The sequence below is a fragment of the Prionailurus bengalensis genome, chromosome B2, assembly GCF_016509475.1.
Source record: "Prionailurus bengalensis isolate Pbe53 chromosome B2, Fcat_Pben_1.1_paternal_pri, whole genome shotgun sequence".
NCBI classification, from domain to species: Eukaryota; Metazoa; Chordata; class Mammalia; order Carnivora; family Felidae; genus Prionailurus; species Prionailurus bengalensis.
In genome coordinates, this window is record NC_057349.1 from 7,102,756 (window position 1) to 7,126,037 (window position 23,282).

The window sequence follows — 23,282 nt, forward strand, 5'->3', positions numbered from 1 at the left end:
GATAGAAAAAAATCCTTTGGTGTCAAAATTTGTAGCAGCGTTTATGGCTTGCCTCTTCCACAGCCCCACATACTTTGGACCAGAGGAACGAGGGGGCTTCTTGGGTATGTTTCTTAGGTTTGGTGGAGATGATCATGTCTGGTCCTTCCCAAACTTAGAGATTGTTTCCTGTAGGAACCCAGATCTCTTCAAATAAAAAGCAGTGACTAGGTCGTCCGCTCACTAATTACAGATTGCATATTTGCTCTGGATTCACTTGAACATATGAACTGCTACTTACCTCTTTGTTATACTGAAATCCTCACTTGCATCGCTTGCCCTGGAAAACAAATGTGAGAGGCGTGCTTAGGACATTATCTCCCAATTGGCTCTCCCTCGAGTTCACCCTCAGGTGGAAATGCCACGCACAGGGAAGTGGGTCAGGGATGAATCCAATTTCATGAACATCTGAAAGCTTTCACCTGGTGGAACATACCATCCCTCTCGAAGAGCAAAACAGATCCCTCCCCACAAAAAGTTATTAGTTAAAAGGCCAAACTGGGGTCCCCGTGGTGATACTTTTAGTGCCATAAGTACTGGATGAAGTGAGGTAAATAATAGATGGCCTGTTCGCTGGGGGATTTATGTCCGCCTTTCTCAAGAAGCAGATGGAAATTTTAACCCACTCACATCTGATCTCAGTTTGGAGCCATCTTTCTTTCTCTCCGAAGAACAGAGACTGGATTTCAGGCCAGTGAAGTCATTTCCCTGCTATCCTATCAGTGCAAACAACAAGTTGAAAATTACGTGATGAATCACTGCTCTGACCTTCTGCCCAGATATAGTTAACTGCCTTAGTTATTTGTCTTGCGAACCTAAATAATCAGGTTTTAGCACTTGACCTTATGTTGGGAACGGGGGTAGGGGGTACTCAGGGTGGAGATCCTGGAATGAGCCTCTTCCGACTTTGATTTTACAAACACGTGTGCGCGCGCGCACGCGCACACACACACACACACACACACACACACACACAGAGTGGGATAACCTTTGTTCCCTTTCCCAGATTCGCTCTGGCTTCTCACTGAGTTCAGGCAATGGGAGACTCCAGTAGAAAAGGCATGAGCAGAGTGAGGTCAGGATATGCGTGTCCCAAATTTGACCCTGCTCGCCCACTGGCTGCCAGTGGGTGGATTTCTTCACGAAAGGCCACAGCTCCATCCATCTGGCTGCCCGATCCTATGGCTTGGGATCTCTCTGGTTCTCTCAACCTGGCCATACTTCTGGCCAAGCAAGCACATTAATGTCTTTTCATCTGAGCGTACCGCTACTGTCCCCTTCCTGCCTTGCTATACCCGTACAGAATTTGATTTCAAACATCTTACATGGCGGTTACATTTCCTGTGGTATATGTTACTATTATTAAGATGATTTTACTACAGAAGATCAAAGGTACATCTAAAATTTGACATTAGAATAATTAGTAAAAAAAAATTTTTTATATAACTCTCAAAACAGTCACCTGGTGAAAGTCTGCCTTAGTACGCGTCAGCCAATAAATCAGGGTTAACTCTTCAGCTAAACAGAAGATGAGAGCTAACATTTATTGTAAGTCCTCTGTGTCCTAGACAATTTACATACTGTACTCTAATCATTGTAACAACTATATATGAATTAGAGTGAGTAAAAACCAGAGCAAATATTCAAAAGCTAACCTCACCTTGAGATTCTTGTACCTTATTCAGACCGCTGCCATTCAAAGGTGTTAGCGTGTGGTTTTCTATTTGCATTATTTGCTATCAAAGATATGAGAAGTCAGCATAAAGAGGAATTGATGAAAATTCTGCAAACGCTGTCGTCATCGCCGCCTCAAAGCATTCCTTTTCGGAGGCGGCTGTGATCTGAGAGCTTGTGTTCCCCTAAAACGGATATGCTGGTATCGTAACCCCCAATGGTGATCGTATCAGTAGGTGGGAGGTGCTTACGTTATGAAGGTGGAACTCTCAGGAATGCCACTGGTGCTCTTTACAAAAGAGGCTCCGGGGGCCCCTGGGAGGCTCAGTTGGTTGAGCATCTGACTTTGGCTCATGTCATGCTCTCACGGTTCATGTGTTCGAGCCCCTGGTCAGGCTCTGTGCTAAGACTGTGGAGCCTGCTTGGGATGCTCTCTCTTCCTCTCTCCCCACCCCTACCCTGCTCACGCTCCCTCTCTAAGTAAATAAATAAACTTAAAAAAAAAAAGAGGCTCCAGAGAGCTCCCCCCCCACGCCACTCCCTCCATGTGGATGCAAGAGGCTGCGACCAGGAGGGGGTCCTTCTGACACATGCTGGCACTCCGATCTGTCTCCCGAACTGTTAGAAATCTCTGTTACTTTAAGCCTTCTGGGCTGTGGCATTTTATTGCAGTGGCCTGAACAGAACAGTAGAGGCACCCCCTCTGGATGGCAGCTGGCTCCCTTGAATTTAGGTATCAGCTCCTTCCCACTTTACTCTTCAAGCCTCAGAGATCGGGCTCTTCCAGGAGGCTGACGACTTGGGGGTGAGTTCCCAGGCTGGTACAGCGGTCTTCTGTCCACAGTCCTTGCGAACTTCGAACCACTCTCTCTCTCTCTCTCTCAGCTGAAGCCACTGGTTCTTATATCTGGGTGAAAATTAATATACTTCCTTATTCGGGTAGAATGCAGAGTACACGTACTATCTCAATAAAGCCACAGGTTTTGAACAGTTTCCCCTCTGGCATACCAGCCAAAGTGCCAAAAATGCAGCACAAATGCTTTTCCGCATTTTTTTCCTCCTGTTTCCATTCACCAATGGTTATTTGGGCTGAAGGATTCTCAGCTCTCCCCAGACTCATTAGTGAAGCAAGTTACTGACCCACATCTTTCTTCCTTTGCTCCGTGACTGGGAAGGGGGAGGCACCGAGAATGTCCTGCAGTTCAGATTCCCACAGCCCTTCTCTTCCTGCCATTTCCTCCCTCCAGTGTCCGACTTTACTCTGGGTCAGTCACCAGGTCCCCGCCCACGACAGAAGCTACTTGAGCATGTCGCCTTTCTATTCTCTCAGCTGCCCCGGCCCCCCACCCGCCCCCATCTCCACCCACCTCTGCGACACCATGGTGCACCTGCGGCTGTCTGGCTGTCTTCGGGGGCTGCTCCCCTCCCAGGGCTCAGAGCACAGGGCAGGGGTGGAGGTGAGGGAGGCCTGTTGCACTTAGCTGCTCCAAGCCTAACTGCAGAAGACCCTGTGGATTGCAGAAGGGCAATGTCCCGGTCGGCGTCCCCAGAGGAGGCTGGCTGTGAGGGTTCCAGGCTTTTCCACTGCCCTTTTAAGGACTGGTTTTCCTTTCCGCTTGGGATTGGCTGTTGCAATTAGTCTCCAAATCTGCGTGTTCTCCTCTCCCTCTTCAGGTTCCTATTTTCATTTCCTCTCCCTCTTCTATGGTCTCATTCCCTTCCTTCTTCCTCCTTCTGCTCTTCTCGGGGCAAAATGGTAAGCCAATTTTCAAAGGTGGTCATTAAGAGGAGAACCCCATATGCTTCGTAGCCTGGAGTTGGGAATACTTTTGTTTTGTTTTGTAATGTTTTTTTATTTGAGGGCACGGGGAGGGGCAGAGAGAAAGGGAGACAGTGGGTTTGAAGCTGGCTCTGTGCTGACAGCCGAGAGCCCAATGCGGGGCTTGAACTCATGAACCATGAGATCGTGACCTGAGCCTAAGTCGGATGCCTGGCCGACTGGGCCACCCGGGTGCCCTGGGAATACTTATTTTTAAAGAGAGGATGCACTTGATAAAAAGGGTCACGCCCTTGGCAGAAGGCATACTGAATAAAGGCACAGCTTTTAGTAGTATAAATTTGACGGAATGTGCTTAATTCTCCACAAATAAGGAGTGGCCCAGCTCGCACACAACTCAGGGTTTGAGAGCATTTTGTGCACCTTCAGTATCCAATTTCCTCAGGAATTAGCCTTATCCGTTCAGGAAAAAAAAAATGAATTCTACACATCCTTGTCCACATGGGTATTTCATTCAAAATCAAGGCTAGCAACTGCATGGCATGGTTCCCACACTTTCCCTCCAGGGCCCCTGTTAGTCTTTACTAATCCATCACCATTAGTTTTACATTTGGGCACAGAAGCAGCTTCTGCTTTTCTCAAAACAGTAAGCCAAGTTGCTTCCACCAGTTAATGGCAAATTGCTGGAAGAGAAGTCCATTTCCACTCCTGTAAAAAGATACCAACTACTCACCATAATCACCTCCACATATGACACTAAGGGTTGTATTTTATACTCTGTAAAACTTATCAAAATGTGCTACCATGATTACACATTATTAAGCTGATACACATGGACTTTTATAAAGTTTTTTTTTTTTTGCTTGTTTGTTTTGAGAGAGAGAGAGAGAGCGGGAAGGGGCAGAGCGAGTGGGAGAGAAAGAATCCCAAGCAGGCCCCACATTCAGCATGGAGCCCAACGCGTGGCTTGATCCCAGGACTGTGAGATCATGACCTGAGCTGAAATCAAGAGTCAGCCACCCGCTGAACCCAATGAGCCACCCAGGCACCCCAAGAGGTGCTTTTAATGAAGAAATTGACTACCTTAAATAATTGGAAGACAGAGTTGCCAACACGTAGATTTCCTTTTGACAAAACCAAAGTAGAAAGTTATGTCAATTATCCGAGCAATTCTTTGCATCCTACCTAGTTCTTGAAGTATTATAAATACCCTGAGGTAGTCATATTTAATTATGGCATTTAAAAAACACGAAGACCAGTATTGATTTTCCAAACTATTTTAAGACATTTTTTATGATTTACATAGCGGCAAAGAGGGAAGGGTGATAATAAAATACACTGCACTGTGATGATTAGCAAGAAACTTGCAAGTAGAACACAAGGGGCTATTTAAAAAAAAAAAGAATTGTTCTTAAGGGGGAAAACATTTCATTTCTATTTCAATTGATAAGGCTTCAAATTAGTTTCAGCATAACACTTGGAAAAATGTTAGTTAATATTCACAGGCAATATTACCCTAGCTTGAAGCGCGCGTGTGTGTGTGTGTGTGTGTGTGTGCGCGCGCGCGCGTACACTTTCATCTAATTCACTCTTACATACCTTTACGCTGACATTTACCTGGACTTTGGTAATGGCATTTATACTTAACAATTTATTCTTAACACATATCTTACAACGTTATTCTCAAAAGAAGCTCTTGGTAAATATTGATCAAGGGTACGGAATCTGTCAAGGAGGCTAATATTGGCTTTCACTTTTGGCAATTTTTTTTTCCATTTCTACATAAGGAAAATCAGAAACCATTAGCACTCAGGATTTAAGCTCTAACAGATATCTCATGTACAATCCTGGGTATGATATCAAAGCTAGGGGAAAATGTGAATAATATTACAGTAGATTGGTGTGAGGCATGATTACTAAAATGACTCGGCTACATTTCACTTACCAGATACTCCTATATACCAACTCTCCACTTACAGAGCCCTGGAGAGTCAAAGAAAAGTCACAAAGTTTACACCTTTATTTATTGGAAAAAATTATTGAGGGTCTCTTACGATGAGGTTGTATGTTTCTTAGAAAGTGAACAAGACAGATATGTTCCCTGTCTCACAGCGCTCACAGTGTAGTGAAGAATACAGACAAATAAATGCCCACCTACAATGCCGTGTGTTAGGATGATTCATGATCATCCCGAATCAATACCACCTGGGGGGCTTTTTAAAAAAAATACATATTCTCGGGACTCTGCTCCAGACATCCCGACTCAGAGCCATGTTTCAGCATGCCCTGGGAGGCAAGAGAGAAAGCTCATTTCCCAGAGGAAATGAGTCTTTAAAGGAGATGGGAATTATCAAGGAGAAGCTTGCGTGAGGTTGTTGTCGGGGCCAGGCCGGGTCGGGGGCAGTGGTGCTGGGTGGGTGGAATAAAATGGGAGAGACCAGTGTTGCGATCTGAGGAGGGCAGCGTGTATGCCTCCTTAAACGTGAACAGGCATTTATTATGGTAACATCATAATGTACGACCTGGAGCGGTGCAGGAGGGTGGACATGGTGGAGACGAATTCGACTAATGAAACAAGGCCGAGCTCATAACAGGACCTCGGGGGTTCAGATGATTTTAAAGAGTTTAGACTGTTTCACTAGTAGTGGGCAGAAGAGAAATCTGCTTGGGGTCACCGTGACGTTGTTTCCGGCTCTTGGGCCACGGTGCAGGTGGCTGTTCACGTTTGCTGATGTACAGAGCACAGGAGGAAAAAGTTATTTGGGGGGGAAGGTGAGAAATTGCATTTGTTAAAAATGTTTATGCATTTTTAGAGAGAAACAGTGTGCAGGGGAAGGGGCAGAGAGAGAGAGGGAAAGAGAGAATCCCAAGGAGGCTCCACGCTGTCGCCTCAGAGCCTGATGTGGGGCTTGATCCCACGAACCGTGAAATCGTGACCAGAGCCCAAATCAGGAGTCAGATGCTTAACCGACTGAGCCACCCAGGCGCCCTGAGAAATCGCATTTTCCACATAATTTTGAGATCCTTGTATTACCATCTAGTGGCAATTAATGGCTGTAAAATCCAGGAGGAACTTAAGAGTCACCAATCATTTATTCAACAGGTATTAACTGAGCCCTTCCTCTGCACCTACACCTTGCGCTAAGTCTAAAGACACAACGGTGGAAAAAAACGAGAGGCGGTCCCCACCTTTGCGACCGTGTCTCTGGATGTTCATGGACGCTCTGGAAGGGCAAGGGATCACCCGAGACGGGGTCTGCTTAAAACACGTAAAAGGATTTAGATGATGAGCGACACACAGGAACCTCTATGTAAACGCGAACTACTAACAAAACAAACAAAATCAAAGGGCATCCTCGCAAAGCAGAGAACTAGAATAGGATGGAGTGCCGCCAAATGATCCGACAGCCGTGAAAGGCCTCTGAGAACCAAATGACATTAAAAACGAAAAAAAAAAAAAAAAGCCATGGATGTATCAGAGGGAATCGCTAATGTGAAGAACCCAGACATGAGAGAGGGGGTGCACGCGGGTCTGAGAATCTGGCACTGGGCTCCCAAGGCCCCCTTCGTGCACTGGAATTTTTAGCCGAAACAGGAGGGGAGGCTGCTAGATGGTTTTAAGCTGGAGAGGAACTTGATCTGACTTACGTTTTTAAAACTACTGCTGTGGCCGTTGTGTGGAGAACCGACTCTGTAAGAGCAAGAGTGAGAGCAGGGTCATGCTCTAGGAGACCGCTTCAGTCATCCAGCAAGGTGATGGAGGCTTGACCTCAACGTGATGGACTCAGTTCATTTTCTGAGAGCGGAGGAGGATGGCCTTGCTGACGAATTAAATGTAGGCAGATGAGGGGGCACTGGGTGGCTCAGGCGGGGGAGTAACCGAATCTTGATTTCGGCTCAGGTCATGATCTCACCGTCCGTGGGCTCGGCCTCGCGTCGGGCTCCGCACCGAGTGTGGAACCTGCTTAAGATTCTCTCTCTCACCCTTTGCCCCTCTCCCCTGCTTGCTCTCTCTTTCTCTCTCTCTCTAGAAAAATGAAAGAAAATGAAGTAGGGAAAGGAAGGAAACCAAGGAAACATTTGATGACGTGTTGGCGTTTCTCCAAGTTCAGAGTGAATTACTTGGGGAGGACGACCACGGTGCCTACCACAAATCATTTGTTCCCCTTGCCCCTGTTTTTTTCCAGTGCTTTCTGATATGGCCGTCTGAGAAGGAGTGCTTTCTGAATGAATCAGTAAATGACAGAATATGTCCATACGTGGAAAATGAGGCTGCTTCTTTCATGGAGCTCTTTTCCACCGCCTAATTTCACCTTGTTCCCCTAGGACATTAATCTCTCCCGTGGAGTATGTGTGGTCTTTATTACTCAAATATCAATGAAAACAGGTTGTAGCTTCTCTCTCCACTTTGAAATAAATTAACATGTAAAATAAAGGAGATTTCGTCACACAGCCTTTTCAGAAAGCAAATTTATCCCTGTAGAGGCTATCAGGCTTCTGGAGCTATTTGACTCCAGGGGTGATGGATGTGGAAGAATTCAGTAAGTACCTCCATATGCTCCATACCATGTGGATGTGATTAAACCTCACAGCATCCCAAAGGGAGGTGATATTATTATTATTATTATTATTACTATTTTATTTTTATTATTACCATTTTAGAGATGTGGAAACTGAGCCTCTACAAGAGGAAATGGGACTCAAACCAGGCCAATCAATGCTCACAGTTTTTGCTTCTCACCCTGAGGTTTCCAGGCCCAGATACCAATAAGACTCATGTCCGACAGGTCAGTCGCGACCTAGGAAAGGTCTATCTGTGACTTTATGGGAACTCACCAGTCATTTCTCTCCATGTTTTACAAATGAACAGAGCAAGTATTCTCCATGAAGACCTGCCAAACATGGGCACAACTATTTAAGGGCAGTCAAGGATAGGGAACCCCCTTCCTGATTTGGGCAATACACATATGTTGGTAAGAAAGCTGAATCCAATGAATGTGGTACCAGAGACTTCTTTCCCCACTAAAATTAGACCCAGATCATTGAGGTGGCCAGCCCAAAGCCTTAAAGTCTGTGGCCCAGCATCAGGGCTCTGAAGGCTCCAGCTGTCTGCTTAACTCCCCCACCCCAAGTGCCTATTTTAGTTCATGAGCCTTTTTGCCCACAGGAAGATATGTCAAGGCAGGAGATGGGTTGAGCTGAGAGTCCTAGCAAATGGTTCTCCATGAAATTCTCTTCTGCCATTGTACGCACTGACTTCAGAAAAGCACACCAACTTCATTCTTACTCTAGTCCCTTCTTCTCCTGGCCCTACTCTGCTAGCTGCCCTGATTCTTAAAATTCTGTTCGCGATCTCAATCCTATCCCTTCTGCACACACGCACACACCACATTCACTTATTTCTATGATGTCGCATAAACAAAGAGATAGATTAGGCAGCTAGGTTTAATTTTGGCAACAGGCCTGGCATTGAGGGAATCTTCTCGGATAGGGTGTTTCTGTTTTTAATATTTTTTAAAAAGTTTCTTTTATTTTGAGAGAGAGACAGAGAGAAAGAGGTAAGAGAAAGGTAGGGAAGGAGCAGCAGAGAGAGAGAGGGAGAAGGAGAATCCCAAGCGGGCTCCCTGCATGCTATCAGTGAAGAGCAGGGGCTATTCCTAAGAACACTGGCTTTGGGCCTTCCTGAATCCCCACATTCGACCCACCCAAATATGAGCAACATTACCAAAATATTTTAGCCAGGTCACATCCCTAGAACAATTTTCATTTTACCTAATCAGAATACGGTTCTACCAGCGATCATGCTAAACAAGCCACTAATTTCCCTGAGCAAATCCATGTCTGACCTTCATTATGCTGATTAGAAAACCCTCAGGTGTTGATTGAGCTATCGATAGTTAAAGGGCTTTCAGTAGCCATCTTTGGAATTAGCCTTTTTCATATAATGTTAGGCGCCACCCTTGGACTATGGATTCTTGGTTATAGAAATGGAATGGCCCCAGCAGTGCAGCTTGAACTAAGTGTCACACACATAATATCATACAGTGTGCCAAAGTGTCTTCAAGTATGTTATTACAGACACTGTAACAGTTCCCCGTTCAACATGAATACAGCAAGTGTGATATTTTAATAAGTTCCCTCACCAAGTATTTCCGGGTGCCTGGAGACTGTTCACATGTTCCGAGATCTGCCAGATCAGTCACTTGTTACCTCAATTGTCTACTGCTTTTTCTCGTTTCACGCCTCGCCATTCCTTCTTCTACCCGATGCTTTAAGAACGCGGGACTGGGGCGCCTGGGTGGCGCAGTCGGTTAAGCGTCCGACTTCAGCCAGGTCACGATCTCGCGGTCCGTGAGTTCGAGCCCCGCGTCGGGCTCTGGGCTGATGGCTCAGAGCCTGGAGCCTGTTTCCGACTCTGTGTCTCCCTCTCTCTCTGCCCCTCCCCCGTTCATGCTCTGTGTCTCTCTGTCCCAAAAATAAATAAACGTTGAAAAAAAAAAAAAGAACGCGGGACTGAATTTCAGGACGGATATGAGATCCTTCCTTAACAAACTCTGTAGTTTCTACTAATCATCTCAAATTGACTTGTCTAGTAAGATCTCCCATACATTCAAGGGTGAGCTATTTATTAGTTTAGTTTCTTCCTTTCATTTCAAGGAAGGAAGTTAAAAGGTAACATTAATTCCAGTTATTATTGTGAAAGTCTGAACATATTTTTTTTTTCCTATACCAGGTAGCAGCCGAACGGATTAGTTCTAAAGGAACTAGAAAATATATGCTAGTGGCACTTGCAAGTTATTACAGTCTAATTGTAGTTAATTTTATTCTCTGGGACAACTAATCTCTCGATAACGTCTGCAGTGATTGATTAAAATCCACTCCTTGCTAAAATCAAGGTCTTTAGGTAATTGATGTGCTAATAGACCCGCAATTATTTGAGGCTGTGCTTCCTCACAGAGAGCAAGTCAAGGAATGGATGAAGTCCAAATAAAGTACCTATTTTGCAACAGGAGTTATGATAATTGCCAGGAGACAGCCTGCTTATCAGCTGTGAGCGTTTGCCATCCTTCATTAATATGTAGTTCAGTTGGACATCAGAGAAACTGGCCCCCATGGGAATACTCTTTGAATCTCCCATTATCTCATTTTCCATACACTTGGCTTGATCCACTTTTTATCTACGTTCACAGAAAGATCTGGCTTTTCACATAGGAGCTTTCTCAACAATCGGCTAGCCGTGAACCCTTGCCAAAGCTCCACGCGGTGTCGGCTGCTGTAAATTTGGACAAGCGTGTGCACCAATAAAGTATCCGTTTAAATGTTCCAGACTAAATATTTTAGAAGTAGACAAAATAAATACTCCAAAGTGCTAACCTGTGAGTTTTCCATTCTGTGGCTCACGTCTACGCGTCCTCCTGCGGTAGACTCTCGATCGGGGCTCTAGGCCTTTACTGCCTTCAGGCATCTTGGGAAGTGCTCCTGTTCTGCTGTCCACTAACTCCTCGCTGCTTGTCCGTCATATTGAGCTCTCTGCTGAGTCTAAACACGCCCACAGAGAGACTGGGATGGATGCATTAAAAACTCATTTAGTGGGGCGCCCCTCTGGCTCGGTCGGAAGAGCACGTGACTCCTGATCTCGGGTTGTGAGTTTGAGCCCCAGGTTGGCTGTAGAGATGACTTATAAAAAAACAAAAAAACAAAAAAACTTAAAACTCATTTAGTAAAATAAAATAATAACCATCTTCTTCTAACTCAGCCAGACACGATCCAAGTGGTCAAAATAACAGAATTGTACTTGACACTAATCAACTTTATTTTGTCCTGGGCTTGTGGGCGAATAATTTTTAAATGGGGTGCAATTCTTTGGGGCATTGGCTCTCTTTATCCTTGGCCTCGTAAAGAATATTCTTGCCTGAGGGCTTATAATTGAAGTTTATTAAAGATGATTCTTTCCAATTATAATATGAGGGATGACTGCTTTATCTTTATATTTCATCCTCATTATGGCTCAAAACAAATATCCAATGTGGCCAATTACTAGGGACAAATAAAAAGGAAAGCACAGCCACTCAAGCGTTAGTTAAATACGGTTTGCAGGTCCTAGAATAACGGCTAACGTATAATGCGAACGGATCACGTGCCAGACTCTGTGCTAAGCACGTCCCTCTTACCACGCCATTCAATCTGTACAACAGGTAGTATTTCACTTATATTACATCCCGGCCAGCACAGTTATTCTCCCCATTTTAAGGATGAGTTCACTGAGGAAAAGGGAAGTTGACTAAGGTCTCACATGGTGGTAAGGAGCAGAGCCCAGACCAAAACCAGAACAATAATCAACTGTATGATGAGAACACAGCCAGGTATGACCTCGGCTGTTCTGAATACAATTGAGCAAAGGAGAAGCGCCCATCAATCATTTTAACCAAGTTCACCTTTTGTTGTTGCTATTGAAGCAGGATTTTTGGCCCAGGAAAGTTGTAGTGAGTGATTATGATTACATTTTCCTCATCTACATGCCTCTGACGCTCTTGTTGAAGATGCTAATCTTGTATGAAGCTGTCTTTGGAGTTGATGATGCCTGCCACATGCTACTCCTGTGGGAAAGGGATAGATGTCATGCAGAAAATAGAATAAAATGCACTGGGGCAAGTTAAACTGCTAATAAGAGTAATCACAGTCATAGATTTTAAAATCATTTTAAATCTAGTTGTAATCACATAAGTCCATTTCAGAAGTCCTACTGATGTGATGAGAAATTCATAAACTCTATACGAATTGAAAACAGAAATTATACACTTTATTAAAATACTACTGTCTCTGTATTATCATATATGTAAATTTATGCATATATCCATAAATTATACATTTATATGTATAAACTTTAATTTATCAGGACTAATCAATTTCATCTCCTCCTTAATTTAGTCCTTACTAATTTTCAATATTCCCATCAAAATATATTCTCCTATCAACGATAATAAAACGTAAAAGCATTCTAAGATTACTGAGTGTTTTTTCTAAACAAAATTTGCTTCCCATTTTAGAAACTTGATGTCACCAAGGCATCACCATCAAATTTCTGTATTTTTCTTTAAGATAAAAATAGAGGAGAAATCTTTCTAAATGTGTAAGTCCAAGAAAAACTTTAATTAGAATCCCTGGCTCTTGCTTAGGATTCGTTCTACATCTTATTTCAGTGACAGTAGTCAGGAAACTTCCCCTTCAATTTTAGGTGGAAGCCAGAATGCAAAGTGTTTTGGAAAAAAAAAAGAAAAATGAACTCTGGTCTCTGGTCCCATAATTCCTTTCTGTCCATAAAATAAACCTATGCAGAGTATCTGAAATAGTATCTCACACCTACCTGGCTCCTCTCTGTCACTCGTCTCACTTGGTCACAGGACACTGGATGGCCAACCCCTGGGGCACCCATGGTTGATCAGATTGGAAGGCTGCACCTTGAGTGGATCCAGGGAAACCTTTCCGACTCACTGGCATAGTGGTCAGGCTAGAGGTTTCAAGTACTCTAAAGAGTCTCGTTTATTTTGCCACTCAGGTCTGGAGGGCTTTCCCACCAATAGCTTTGCTGTGGGTTCAAAACACTGTTATTTTTTGCCTCAACAGTCCCTGTGGTTAATGGTTGGTGTTACTTATTGCAAGAGCCTCGGGTTTTGAAACCTAAGACAGCCTCCGTAATCTCTCAACTTTCTTTTCAGTTAAGGACAGGAGACCTTCAGTCCATCCACCCCTGTGGCTGTCAAAAATGCCTGGTCTGAACATGGATAGGCCTGCAGCCAAGAACTTGCTGGCCAGGAAACCTAAAATGGCAGGGCTCAGCACCTCTCCGGAAGTTATGCTAAGGAACAAAGTGAATGAGGTTGAGTCCTAAGTTCAAGGTAAAGGTGGAAACATTACCCACCCAGAGGATGGCCTAACTCGCTTAATTGGCCTCCTAATTTGCCTTATTGTTTCCAGGGGAGTGAGATTTCTCACGGGTGGTGTTGATCATGCTCCCCCCTTGGTTAAGAAGGGCTTGGGGCAAGGTGGAATCTCACATACAGACAGCTAAATGCAGTAAGAGTACAATTCCCATTTAATAAACTGAGAAACAGAAGATATCCTGTGAGACGTATGCCTTTATGTGGACAAAATATCACCACAAATGTAAGATGTTATTTATATGAATGAAATCAGGAAAACAATAAAACTAATTATATTATTATTGTACATGCTTGAGTGTTCTGTTTAGAGTCTGATGATGTGAGAATGAGTCATAAAAACACACAAAAATATAAATTATTATATATCCTCTAATATTCACATTATTAAAATTATGAAACATATTATTTTAATCAATATTTTTACATAATTCTAGTGACTAGTGATCTAAAAGATGAGAAATATTCCAAGATTACAAAAGCTTACTATATTTTCATTCATTAAAGATGTAAGTTAAATGTACAAGTGAAAAATGAATATTATTTGTCATATTTTCAAAGTCTTTTCTCCTAAAACATTGAGAATTAAAAAGGCAAATGACAAATTATAATAAGTATTTCAAAATGTTAAATGAAAATATTTTAAAATAAAGCTGAAATTGTATGTAATTTTAAAGAATGTAATATTTTCATGGAAAGAAAGCCATTCAAATTTTAGCAATGTAAAATTTTCATACTTTGTGTTTTATGTATATATTTTTATGTATCTATTGTGTGCATGTGAGTGTGGTCTCTGTATACATATATGGAGAACAGAAGAGGGGAAAATGAGAATTTTTTTAAAGCAATATGAATATTTAACACCGTAAAATATTCCTGAGCCTTCACGTGCAAATTTTTGGAAGACCACCCCAGTTCCTGTGCGCCTCCTTGTCTACAAACTAGAACATAAGGAGAAGGAAACGGATCTTTTCTTGGTCCTGTTTGAAACTACCCTTCATTAGGCAATAATTCTCGCATACATTATTATTTGAGAAGTTTTATCCATTTAGCATAAGTTCATAAAAGCAAATTACTTCCACTTTTCCCCTCTCAAGTTCTTTCCATTTCTCAGTGTTCCTTTGCAATGTTGGGCCGTGCAAACCACAGATCCTCAAAGAGCGAGGACCCAGTCTCCTGTGGACATCAGGCCAGAGATGCCTTCCTGGGTCCTGAATGTTTGTGGAGGATTAAGTGCTGAACTGGGTCACCATGGTTCATGGCCACCATGAACCCAAGTATGGAGGTAGCCTTGTGTTCTTTAAAAATTTATTTATTTATTTATTTATTTAGTCACTAATTTATTTAGTCATTTATCTATCTATCTTTGTTTATTTATTTACCTATGAATATTAAATGAAAGCCTCTTAAAGCATGGGCCCCAGAGCAAGGGCCCCTCCAGCCTGAACGAGAGCACTTCTGTCATAACCACCGTGGCCTTTCCAATGAAATCCACATATTTTTAACAAAACATAGAAGACAAGACTCCCTACGGGCAAACTCCTGTTTTCTTTTTTCCACTAGATGCCTTCCCCATCCTCACTGGTTCTCCTCTCCAGCCAAAGGGAAGTGATTCTGTGCCCCATTATCCCTGCTTTTTCCTGTGTTGGGTGTTTTGGAAAACTGTAGTCCCTTTGCTTTCAGACTCTTTTACTTCACACACCACCGCCCCCGACCCCCCATCTATTGGTCATTAAAGATGTAAATCAGACAGCTGATATTTCTGGGAAGCTTCCTGCTCAGACCCGTCTGGGTTGGGGTCCCTTCTACGTCCTCCGACAGCATTCTGGGCCTCCTTCCATCATAGAACGGACCACACTGTATTGTAATTTTCTGTCTACGAATCAGAAGGCCCCTCCTAATTACGAGCATGTTAAGGGCAAGAACTGTGTTGTATCTGATTTTGTAATCCTTCCACCCAGTAGGCTGTCACTTGCTACATCACTGATGCCTAAAAAAGCATCTGGTAAAACAACACATTCAATACACTGTTTTTTAAGTTTATTTATTTATTTTTGAGTGAGAGAGCACCCGAGTGCAGGGGCAAAGAGAGAAGGACAGAGAGAATCCCAAGCAGCCTCCACGTTGTCAGCCCCGAGCCCCGTGCAGGGCTCGATCTCACAGTTCGTGAGATCGTGACCTGAGCCAAAAATCACGAGTCGGACAATTAACAGACTGAGCCACACAGGTGCCCCAGAAACTCAATAAACTATCAAATAAAACTGAACTTTGTCAAATCATCACCAACACACAGATATTATAAATTATATTTCTATTCATTTGGTTGTTGCTAGAAAGCAAAAGGCACGCTCAGGCCAAAGCCAGTCCCTGGGCTGTGCCGTCCAGAAGACACAGAAACCCTTAGACAGGGATCTTACTCAAGCCCTTACCGGGGCCACCGACAAATGCACTGCCCTCGATACACGCAAACTTCTCCTCAAACAAAAGCCTCACCGGATGGCATCGCGTCTTGCATATATTGGGCTCTACTCCTCACAAGCCTCAATTTCTTTTCTCCCCATATGTGTGAAAAGGCAGCTGGGATGCCAGGGTTCCAGGCAGAGTTTTCAAAAAAGGTCAACTAGCATTCAGACTCATTCTGGTAAAATTCATTCCTTCTCTTCCAGAAATTTAATGAGAAAGGACAGCTTTGTGAAATGGAGGAGCAAGAACAATATTGCTTAAATAAATTGGAATTTGCACTTTGATTACCCCGCAGTTTCTGCCATGCTTTACTGGAAATGCTCCCTGCGGTGCGGGTTTTTTCCTCTGGAGTGACATCATCTCATGAAGCCATCCTCGCCATAATTATTTCCATCCATATTTGTAGAGCACACAGCAAGAACGTTCAGTAAGGAAGAGCCGGTGCATCCAGAACACTTTAAAACTGTACAGTCACCAGAAAGCCCCATTAAAAGGCAAATGATATATCTTTATGCATGCCTCTGACCCCAAAGGAGATATTTCATATTCATATTAGAAGAAAAAAAAAAGAGTCTCTTTCAAACAATGCAACTCCGATGCGAGCAAACGTCCCATGCCATGAAATAACAAACAACATGCAGGGGTTCGGTTGCTTTTCTTGGAATAACGCTTTTAAAAAACTGTCACATAGAGGAAGTGGACATACTGTGGTTCACAATTGTCAAGTTTAAATCCTTTTGGAATTTAGGCTGTGTCAACCCTAATACCAAGTATTGGAATTTAAAAAATGTTATTCTTAGCCATCCTGCTTTCCCTTTTGGGCAAATTGTTCTTTTTAGAATGTGCATTTCTAAAAATTTTAGTGAAAGTGAAAACATCAATAGAAGAGTGTTAATCTTCTCAAAAACCAAATAACTTGATGAAAAAGAAGTTTTTTTTTTTTTTTTTTGGCAATTTAAGTGAAATGAAAAGACAAAAACAAAAAAACAAAAACACGAAAGCTGTAGATTGGCTTTCCTGACAATTTGTGATGTGCTGGGGCTGACGTGACCCGCGGGAGAGAGACCACAGACTCCCAGTGCTGTGAGGTAAAGGGCATGGGCCAGGTTCTTTGTCTCCTGGAAAATAAAAGCTTCCACCATCTGCTCACTGAGGCTTTGATTTTGTTTTAAGTGCAGAAAAACACGCACTTAACTCTGCAGTTAGTGACAAGAACCAAATTCATTCATTCATCCACTCAGTCATTCATTCAACAGAACCGAGGAAAAGGTGTTGAATGCGAGGTTAAACTGAAATGTTTACTTAGGAAAATGTGATTTTTCTTTCTCTTGCACCGCTGTTTTCAGACCTGCTCTGTAAAATCCCTTTTCCGTGAAATTTAATGTCCTCTCAATCAGATTCTGTCATTTGTCAACTATTATCAGTTGCTTAAAAGTCCAACCTAATTTCACTCAGTTTAGGGGTGCCTGCTTGGCTCAGCTGGTAGATCACGGGACTCTTGATCTCGGGGTTATGGGTTCGAGCCCCACAGTGGGTGTGGTGCCTGCTTAAAAAAAGTAATCCAGGGGTGCCTGGGTGGCTCAGTTGGTTGAGCTCTCAACTTCTGCTCAGGTCCTGATCTCACGGTTCATGAGTTCGAGCCCTGCATTGGGCTCTCTGCTGTCACCAAAGAACCCACTTTGGATACTCTGTCCCCCTTTCCCTCTGCCCCTCCCTGCGCATGCTCTCTTTCTCTCAAAAATAAATAAAGCATTAACAAAAATGAATTGAACTCACTTGAAAACTTCAGCCCACAGCCTGTGGAACACTTTTTGTCTTCCTGGCCCGGTGTGACTCACTCACCCTCTGACCACAATCCAACCCCCCGTCCCCTCGCCTCTCTCTTCTGTGCCCTGGTATCTCTGTGTTGACCATCCAGGAGGATGGGTGGGGCAAAAAGGACCAAAAGTCCTTACAGGTGTCATCTTTAGGTTGTTGCCAGGCCAGGTGAATTGATCCTTGCCGTCTCAGGTGGACAATGCTGGGCTCTTTCGAGGCCCTGGGGAGATGTTGCTCCTGACTCGTCACGTGGGTCAGGGTAACCTTCCTCCACTGTCCCCCTTGGGTCCCACCCCTACAGAACACCCTAAGCATAATGACACCTATTCTGGCTGTTCAAGGATTTTCTTTTACCAACTCATGGGTTCATAGTTTTACTTTGATCATTTAGTTAATCGAAACTCAGATCACAGGTCCATCTAAGCAACAGGCAACCCACCACGGGTCAGTATCACGTACACATCTAAGCCAATGGGCAAACCTCCCCTACGGCTCCCTGATTTATGCTAGAGCACAGACTCCACTGTTACAGCCTCCTCTGTCTGCATGTGAGACGCTCTTGGGGCTGAGTTTACGGGGTTCCCAGTGTGCTTTCATTTGGACACAGCACGAAAGACGTTAGTCAAGCTGACCCTGTAGGATAATACTGTCAAATCCATACATTTTCACTATGCTCCCATTTCCCGCGTGCTTGATTGAAAACTGGGACGGTAGGTGGTAGGTCTGGTAGGTCGCACGTGGCTCCAGTTCTCAGACTGGGGAACCAAGCTCTGGCCTCGTTTGCAGCCAAAGCAAATCTGTATTTCAAAATGTTTTGTTTCCTGTTGCTGTTGCTCGTGAGGGTGACTTACCCACCTCCGTAAGGAAAGGGAAGTCACGCTCCCCTGGTGCTGCACCGTTTTCTTCTGGCCAGTGTTAATGCCCATGGAATCTCCTCAGGATCAGAAACCAGAAATGCTGACTGCCACGGAAAACCCGTATTTCTGCGATTTGGGGAATGAGTCATCCCGGTCACTAAATAAAGCCCTGTTTGCCAGAAAAGAAAGAGCGGCATTAAATAAGACTGTGAAATACTTCGAAGTACAGAGGGAACATGGGATTTAGGTTGAAGCCCCGTGCTTTATACCATCCCAAAGTTACACGCTCACCTCCCTGTTTGCACAGGAAATAAGTCCCTCACACCTGCACCCCTCTTAAATCCCCACTCCTTTCACACACCTTGAAAGAACCTCAACACCTCTTTAATGATGCATTGTAAACGATACTGACCAGGAGGCAGGTAAAGAGACAGATTGTGGCGAAGTGCTTTAGCCTTCCGCTTAAATCATTACACTCTCTTCATTTTTCAAAGGGCATTAGATCAAAACTCATAATCCGATCTTAGAGCTCCCTAAATAGCCCTCTTCCCAATTAATGCAAAACTATTCAAATGTTGAGCTTTTAAAAACTTGCCTGTGAAGTTATAAATGCGTATCTACAGCTTTCAGAAATTCTTATAAATTTCCAATGTAAATTTATAACATGCTACCACAAGGGAGAAAAAAACAAAACAAAACATTTTACTATTATCATCTTAGAAAGGAAGATGGAAGAATTTTGTCATAAAGTAAGCTGGGGCTCTTAAAAAATTTTATTTATTTTATTTTTTATTTTTATTTTATTTTATTTTATTTTATTTTTATTTTATTTTATTTTATTTTATTTTTATTTTATTATTTGGAAAATTTCTCTAAACACTTGCTATTATGCCCATGTAGAGAAATTTGTTCTCTTGAGCTACAGGGCATCATTTTCCATAAAACTAGCTCTGTGGCTGATTCCTCCAAATTTCTCAGTGCACGTTTCCTGGGAGTCTTCCTGAAGATTCTGCCGGAATCACTTGATAAGGCTCTTGAGTTGCTCACCAGGACACATGAGGGAGAAATGGACCGGGCCTGGCTTCCCCACGGACTACATGAAATCTGACCATTTTGCCTGGTTCCAAAAATATTCCCCCGATCCCCCCTTTTCTTTTTCACTTTTCTTTATGACGTTTCTTTCATTCCCTTTAACTTTAGCTTGAACTTCTGTTTATGACTATGACTGTTCATCTTCAGGAGGTTGGTAATACTATGAAAAACCAAAAGTACATGGATGGGGTATAGTAGTAAAGTCTCATCAGGAAATTTATTAATTATCCGTTGTGTGCACATTTACATTAAAGTGAAAGTTGGCTCACTCCAGCTAAATTTAAATTCCAGATGAATGATGCTAGCAAATCGAAGAGTAGATCAAGAAACCTGGTTCCGGTTTTATTAATGGAAGAGCTGCTAAAATAAATATATAGATGTTACCCAAATGAAAATGTAAACAACCCCCAAAAGTTTCCGTGATTCTACTTTGCCTACCTGAAATCCTGAAATTCATGGAAATGAAGTGACTAAATGGCATGATCACAAATGACCTGATCATGTTGTTTATTTTGAGACATCCATTTATTTGCTATGCCACCCGTGTTTCCTGGATTCACAGCTAAAATGATTTCTCCCCCTGCCGTAGCATCCCTGTCTATTTTCAGAGAGTCTATTTTCAACGAGTGTTAATACCTTCTTTAGAATCAAGAAGATACCCCTTGAATTGGGACCTTTGGTAAGGTGACACTGTGCTATGCCCACGTGCTGCTTTCTTAGTAACTAACACAACACTGAGAAGACGCCATTGAGTTTTGTCTCCCCGAGAACTTCCCCTGGGGTGTGCAAGATCAGGTAATTCTATTGACTAATTTCTTTAGTAAAATAAAGTGGCTGTCTTTGAAATATCATAAACGATATCCTTTCATTTAGTCCTGTACTCATTTACTAATCCATTGGGCATTCATTCTGTGCCTACTAAGCCCTAGCAAACATACTAGGTGTTAGGAATTTATTTCAATTTATAGCTATATCAACATAACTGAAATCTCAGCGACAGTGACCAACAGAGAGGGAGACCAGAAGATTCATCTCATATTCGATGCATTTTATCAGGCTTCAGGAGCACAGCAGGAAACCAGGGTCTTTGGTGACTGACTGCATGTGCCCTAATGAGTAGGGCAGCAAGGTTAAAAAGACAGCCACACAGCTACAATGAATTCAGCAAACTACATCTCACTAACACATTTGTGGGCTTTTTTTTTTTTTTAAATGTATGAATTCTTAGCTACTTTGAATCACTACCAGGCTCCTTCTAATTACTAACAATGCCAAGCCTGCCCTCTCAGCTGTAGCTGGATGCCCCAGGCATCTTCATAGCAAAACAAACAAATGATTGGAATATTATGATTTAAACTCAAAACCAAAGCACAGTTGGAGATTTTTTTTTTCCAGACTGCTTGAAAGTCTTGTGTCTACGGTTTGTGAGATCATAGAAGATGCAGGAGGACGACACAAGGTCAAATCTACGTCTCATATACAAAGAACAAACTGGTTTTCCAATCCTTTTGCCGTGGCTCACAATCTAGACGATGGCATAGGAAGGATAGTAAGGTCCTGTGCGCAAAGACCACACTAGTGACCTCAAGTGCCCTGCTATGGATAATGGCCATTATCAGAGGGAGGGGGTGGAGGTCGCAGAAAGAATGGCCCCGCAGATACATGCTACGCGGACTATTTTTATGATCTAATTCTTAGGGGCATCTATTTATTTCAACAACCAAAACAGCCCCTCTGAGAACAGCAATGAGGCACCCTGTCATTATCCAGCTGTGGTGGAGGGTTGGTTCGTTTTTGAAAATTGATAAATACGTAGTATCCACCCTGGTCTCACACAATCAGAAAAAAAAAAAGATTAAATATGCAGCTTCTGTAAAGGAAGTTTCTCTTTGACTCTCTATGGTAACACACATAGCAAGCTGTGCCTTGGGTGTGAAGGTTCGAGGCCCACTGGAGTCCTCCATTTTTAACCTGTTCATTACCATTTGTGCTCAGCTTTGAGGGAATATCTTTAACCAGTTCATGCGGTGAGCACAATCAGAGGGCACTCTGTATGCTGTAATATTTATTTCGGGGAGCTGATATAAGTGATATTGTCCGGGGAGGGGGAGGACTGAGGGAGGAGACGTACGAAAGCACAATAAGTCTTGTGTTTGGGTTTTTTGTTGCACAGTGAGCACTGGGGTGGTAAAATATTATTTTCATCATTCTCTCTCTCTCTTTTTTTTTAATATATGAAATTTATTGTCAAATTGGTTTGCATACAACACCCAGTGCTCATCCCAAAAGATGCCCTCTTCAATGCCCATCACCTACCCTCCTCTCCCTGCCACCCCCCCATCAACCTCTCTCTTTCACATCTAATGGCAAAGCCCTCTAACAGAGCAGTTGTTAGGAATGCCAATCAAGTGGAAATAGCAAAACTATTGTTTTTCTCTATAGTGTGAAAGGAGACTTTTAACGTACCTAAAACACATCTCTTTACACATTCTGCACCATCACCCATCCTTGGCTTATAGCATTCATCTAAAAGACTGGCTAAGTTAGCTTTTACAAAAATCCGGGATACCACCAGGCTTCTCCTTGGGTGATGGGATAATATATGGGACCCTGGAAACATTTTTGATTTATGTCTATTATAACTCCAGACTCTGCTCCTGTCATGAAACAACAAATTCAGATTCTGGACCAGGAAAAAAAAAAAAAAAAAGTGGAGGTTTTAAAGCCTAAAATGACTTAACAGTAACTAGAAACTCAACCCACCTAGAAGTATCCTCCTAAAATGTAAGCAAAAACTTGACCTTGACCGTTACAACAGAAAGTGGAATATTCCCCACCCGCACACACTTCTCTCCACGCTCACACTCCAGTGAGAACTGCTGGGTTTGCATTCAGGGACACTGGCTAGTGAAGACTGGAGTGGGGAACTGTTTAGGCAAATCCGCCAACCCCGAAAACCTGAAACTCTAGGCTGTGATAACGACATGCCCCATGAAGACTCCATGACGCTGCCCTGGCGTCCAGCCTCTAAATGTAACTCACATCTCGTACGAAACGTCCACCACCTGTGCACGTGCTCTCTGGCTGCTGAGATGCGGGGCCAACGCCCGCCTACACTGTGACTTCATTAGTTTCAGTTAATTAATAACAACGGATGACTCTTTGGGAAGTGCTCTGCTAGGTACTGCAGAAGATCTGGGAAATTTCACGGCCCCCGTGATTGAGCACTTTCTGTTTGGGGCGGGAAAAGAAAAAAAAGAGCCAAAATATGTTAAATAGCATAAAGATAAAATCCTGGTCTATATCGCAGCGCAAAAGACACCACATGGATGTGCGTGACAGCTTGGCAACAGGTGGTACCGGGCAATGGTTCTCATTTCGAGTGTGATAGGACTCGTGTGTCTTTCTCTGCGGTGAGGTGTAATATACGTAATACGACATATATTATAAAGTGTAATTATAAATAATAAAGTATTTAAGTTTGTGGATTATTCGTTTTCATAACTATATTGATTCAACATCATCTTTGTAAAGATGCTGCTCTATTCAAGTACATTCCCATGTGCTGGCTTGAGGGCCTGGGAAACGGGAGAGCCCCAGGGCCACAGGTAAACTTGGCCACCA

General features: G+C 43.1%; 2 long non-coding RNA genes across 3 annotated transcripts in view; both read right to left on the reverse strand.

The window, feature by feature from the left end:
- The window catches only part of LOC122489176, a 96,915-nt gene extending 94,819 nt beyond the window's left edge, over nucleotides 1-2,096 (reverse strand). Inside the window, exon 1 of the long non-coding RNA XR_006298851.1 lies at nucleotides 281-2,096. This is a non-coding gene — a long non-coding RNA (uncharacterized LOC122489176). The remainder of the gene's footprint in view (nucleotides 1-280) is intronic.
- A 15,637-nt stretch (nucleotides 2,097-17,733) lies between these two features.
- The window catches only part of LOC122489178, a 35,404-nt gene continuing 29,855 nt past the window's right edge, over nucleotides 17,734-23,282 (reverse strand). For both annotated transcript variants that reach the window (XR_006298854.1, XR_006298853.1), the window contains exon 7: nucleotides 17,734-18,735. This is a non-coding gene — a long non-coding RNA (uncharacterized LOC122489178). The remainder of the gene's footprint in view (nucleotides 18,736-23,282) is intronic.